The sequence below is a fragment of the Silurus aristotelis genome (genome assembly GCF_946808225.1).
Source record: "Silurus aristotelis genome assembly, chromosome: 9".
NCBI classification, from domain to species: domain Eukaryota; kingdom Metazoa; phylum Chordata; class Actinopteri; order Siluriformes; family Siluridae; genus Silurus; species Silurus aristotelis.
Genome location: NC_139582.1, coordinates 11,505,911 through 11,510,785, shown reverse-complemented (window position 1 = coordinate 11,510,785; position 4,875 = coordinate 11,505,911). Strand labels below are relative to the sequence as shown.

Here is a 4,875-nt window from a genome sequence, read left to right as displayed (position 1 = left end):
AGCGAAGCTCCTTTTGTTAATATTTTTATGGAAGGGGTCCTGAAATGTAACTAGGTTTTAGCATCAGTTGTGCAAGTCTGTGTGAAGGAGCCGGGACTATAATGAATGCATTAATAGAAAGCTGTGATTTGCAGCTGCACTACTGTCAGAGCTGCTCCTATGGATGCTCTTCAATGCTCTGTGTTTTGTGTTTAATAGGATTCTACACCAAGGAGTTCAATTTGAAACTTTTTTTTTAAACTAATGAACTCTGCTAATTAGATGTACCAGCATCATTTGGATCCCACTTCATGTAGAGTTTGGGCATTGGACCGCTTCAAATTTTTTAAAGGCTCTGGCATGGAGAAGCTGGTGTTGGATCTATGATGATCTCAAATGTTGGGCTATTTCATGATTTGCTCAGTAGCTGGTGTTGGATCTATGATAATCTCAAATGTTGGGCTATTTCATGATTTGCTTAGTAGCTCCTGGTTTCACAACATCAAACTAACTGTGTAAGACTTTAGAAAGGACATTACTCATAATTACACACACTCTGGTACTCATGTTAGTTCTCACTCTCCAGTGTTTGTATTGTTTTAAGATTAATAATCACACTCTTGATGTCACCCAAATGAGGATGGGTTCCCCTTTTGAGTCTGGTTCCTCTCAAGGTTTCTTCCTCATTCATCTAAGGGAGTGTTTCCTTGCCAAAGTCGCCTCAGGCTGCTTATCAGGGATGAATACACAATTCACTTTAAAGTTCTGTAAAGCTGCTTTGAGACAATATCAATTGTGAAAAGCGTTAAAGAAATGAACTTGAACTTAATTAACAGTCCCAGATAATGATTATGAGCAATGCTAGATTTTGCCTTCAGACCTTTTTAGATTCATTACTACTTTTACAATATGACCAATTATTTATTCCATTGCAGCATCTAAACGAAAGCTCGGCCAGCTCGACCTTTTCCCGTCGGTTATTGTTCCGCATTTAAAACTTGCCATGTGTTCTTTACAATTATTCCTCACTTTTAATTTCACAGTGGCTGCTGCACGCTACTTCGCCTGTGAAGCATGTCGAACAACCATTAGACAAATTGTGATTGCTTCAGCAGATAAGCATCTGCTGCATATTTATCTTATTTTAGATAACATCTTAGCTGAAGCTAATTTTATGTATTTTGGCTAGTTGTACTGTTGCATGATTAAATGCATTCAGTTTCCTCTGAGGGTTGAGAAATTAGAAAACATTTTTTGTTTTATGCTGAAATATTTATTAGATATAATTGTTTAGAATCAAATTACAAGAATAGGATCATACAGTACTCAGTTTTACTCCACTCACCTTAAAAATCTGCATTTTTATCTTTCTACTGACACTTCTTAAAATCATAGACCATCAAAAAAATAAATAAATAAATAAAATAAAAAGAACTCTGTAACCCCAAAAATTACACCATATAAACTAAGGAAAAAAATATTGAAATATTACAAAGACCAAAATACCCAATATCAGTAACTACAGTCACTCTTTTTTTATATTTATAAGAGCACTTTAAAATATACATGAGTGATGGATGGATGGAGTAAAAATGGTGCTCGAGAAATCGAGAAAATATCAACCAAAAACTGAAATCTCTGGACTTTATTATTTCGTAAAAAATAATAAATGTGATAAGTATATAAATTTAAAAAATCTTACGGTTAAAGATCACCTGTCTGTTCTATATTCCAAAATATGATTTTAATATAAATACACAATCTATAGACTGATGTTCAGTAGAAATATGTAAAAATGTGTAAATATGTAATAAGTACAGATCTGTTGTGATATTGACAGTGTGGTTGTGTTTGATATGAGAAATATGTGAGTATTTCCTCATAGATTTTAATGAATAAATGTGGTGAGATATTGATTGCATATTTTTTTCATTACATACATTTCCTATTGGTGTACACTAGAAATTGCATACTATACTTTTTAGGGTTAGCTACATTACATGGAAAATCCAGCCATGTATGGTTCTTCCCCAAACTGTTAGCACAAAATTAAAGGCACGCAATTGTATAAAATGAGGTAGCATAAAATTTTCCCTTCACTTGCTCTAGGAGACCTAAATATGGAATGGATGTTCAAAAAGCACACACACACACACACACACACACACACACACACACACACACACACACACACACACACACACACACACACACACACACACACACACACACACACACATCCTATGGTCAGGTGTCCACAAACCTTTGTCCATACGGAGGAGCTTCTTCCCGCAGGCCATTCGGAGTTTAAACCAGGAAACACCCAGGATCTAAAAACTGGCCCACTCTCTCCATCATCACACTTTTTCTCGCACGATGACACTTTAAACTCTGGTCTGTCACTTTAGCTCTGGACTCGCACAGCACAGTGCACTTTATATTCTATACCACACCACACCGCACACAGACACTTAAAGGACAATCACATAAACCACCTTAAATTGTTTACTGTGTTACTGTTTACTGCCATAAGCATATTTTGTATATACACCTTTTTTTCTCATATATATCTTTATGTATTCTTATATTTTATAAAGTTTTATACTTTATACTTTTTAACTTTTCTTTGTTTTTATTTCTTTCCCCATCCTATTCCCTCATTCCAGACCGTCGTAAAAAGCATTTTTACTGCATGTCGTACCCTGTATGTATGTGTATGTGACAAATAAAATTTTATTTGATTTGATTTGATACGGTGCATGTACAATAATGTAAACAATAATTCCAAAATATTTCGCAATTGCTACTTAACTGCAAAAAAATTACCAAAAATCCAGGATAATTTTTTACCTTAAAAATGTCAACATTAAATAAATGCAACTCTAATTATTATTTTGTGAAAAAATGTTTTGTGTTGGTATAATTTTTTTTATCTCTGGATGGACCGACGTGCAGCACTTATCTTAACCTACGTAATGAATCGTGTGCATGGATTTGTGTGAGCTCATGGTCAAATTTGGCTGATATTTTTTAATATTTTGTGTTGTGTTTTTGTGTGAAAAAAACCCCCATAACTATATACTTATAGCCCAACACCTGGGACAGTTTCCATGCCTTCCTCAGGAGAATAACTTGTGCGGTCAGGAGAGTCTTCCTACTGGGATTTGAGTAAAGATCTGTGTGAAGCAGTCATTGGATTGTTTCGTTGATGAGAAAAAATAGATTAGACCTGAGAGACATCTTTTGCCTCTCATGCTCTCTTTCTCTAATCCTTTTCATGAAAGAATGAAAGCTCTTCGTCCTCCTGCCTCACCAGGGAGCCGGCAACTTGTCTGTACGCAGCCATCTTCTCAGCGTGCTAGAATGAAGTTGGAGGATAAAAGGATTATCCATGCATAGTGTCAGTACGCCGTCCGGATTACTCACCAATGACCCATGAAACTCTGACACAAGAACCGGTTCCTTCTTTACTGCTGCTGTAACTTATAGATCTCATCGTTTGAATCAGATTCACAACTGTTGCTTTGATCCACTCGTTCGTAACTGGCTTGGATAGAATGTGGAAAAAGCCAGTCAAAGAGAGATACTTTTCCGCCCCTCTGAATCTCTAATTAGTGTGCAGTTTCGACGTTTCTACACTTCTATACAGAAAAGACACGAACAGCGTGTTTCGAATAAAAAGCCTCGTTTAATGTCTTCATTCAACCTATTCTGACCCTCTCAAAAGGAAAGTGAGAAAAGGAGTGAGAAAGAAAATGGAAGGCCTCGTCTCACAGACTGGCCGGTGCATGTCTCATCCATCTTCCAGGGCACATGTTTTCAATCTCATGGGTCATTCAGCAAGCTTGTGTAATTTTAAAGCATCGACACACATCTCATGTACCCTCTTGTGTGTGGAAATGGGGAACTATTTCATTTCTATGTACTTTCTTAATTTTAGTCATTTTATTATTATTATTATTATTTAAACCACGTGTGCAATAGATATAAAAACTCAAACGACAGGCTTTTGTAATATGAACAAGAAATTCAACCAAGATAAATCATGTCAGAACTTATTTCACCCTCAATGTCATATTGCAACGTATAAAAATGAAGGGAAAACAATCAGCCTTATATGGGGGGAGGTTAATAATTACCACATAACCTCACTCAGTCTTTTCGGGGGAAGAAAGCCTATCGCAATAGACTTAACTATGAGATCCGTGAAGTTTGTAAGGGCATCTACTGTGCTGAGTTGGTGGTTTGGACTCTGAATTGTCTTCGATTACTTCGTTGCTGAATGAAATGTATGCTTTGGGTCATTGTTGTGCTAAAAGGTGAAGATGTTATATTTGGCCTGGAAGATTTTGCTCTAAAATTAGCTGGTATTTCTAGCTATTCCCTCCATGATTTCCTGTAGCATAAAAAGCCTCAGTTCTAGCTGAACAAAAGAAGCCCTGAAGCATGCTGCACCATGGGTATGGCCTTCTATTGTTGATGTGCTTTTTTTTCTTTTTTTTTAACCAAAACCTTTGTTTTTTGCACCAAAACCTTTTGGAATAATTGCTTACACCATTAAATTTTTTTGCCACATAGTTTGGGATGATTGCTAGAAAAGGCTTCTTTCCAGCTACTCTATTCCACAGCCCAGAAATATTTAGAACTTGAGGGATTGTTCTCACCTGCAGAGAGTAATGAGTACTTGTGCAGCTGCTTTAGTGTTGCTGTAGGTCTCAAGGCTGCCTGCCCAACACCACTATTGCAGACCTATTTTGTATTTATGGGTGAAGGAAACAGACATTTACTGTGTTTTTTGTTGTTGTTGTTGTTTGTTTTTTTTGGGGTGTGTGTGTGCATATTTTTTCCAGTATGTCATACTGGAAACACAAGTCTAATGAAATGACATGATACACA

The 4,875-nt window shown here is 36.3% G+C and overlaps 1 long non-coding RNA gene across 1 annotated transcript in view; it reads left to right on the top strand.

Annotated features, from left to right (window-relative positions):
- Positions 1-580: 580 nt before the first annotated feature.
- The window catches only part of LOC310731394, a 103,350-nt gene continuing 99,055 nt past the window's right edge, over positions 581-4,875 (top strand). Inside the window, exon 1 of the long non-coding RNA XR_014535184.1 lies at positions 581-653. This is a non-coding gene — a long non-coding RNA (uncharacterized lncRNA). The remainder of the gene's footprint in view (positions 654-4,875) is intronic.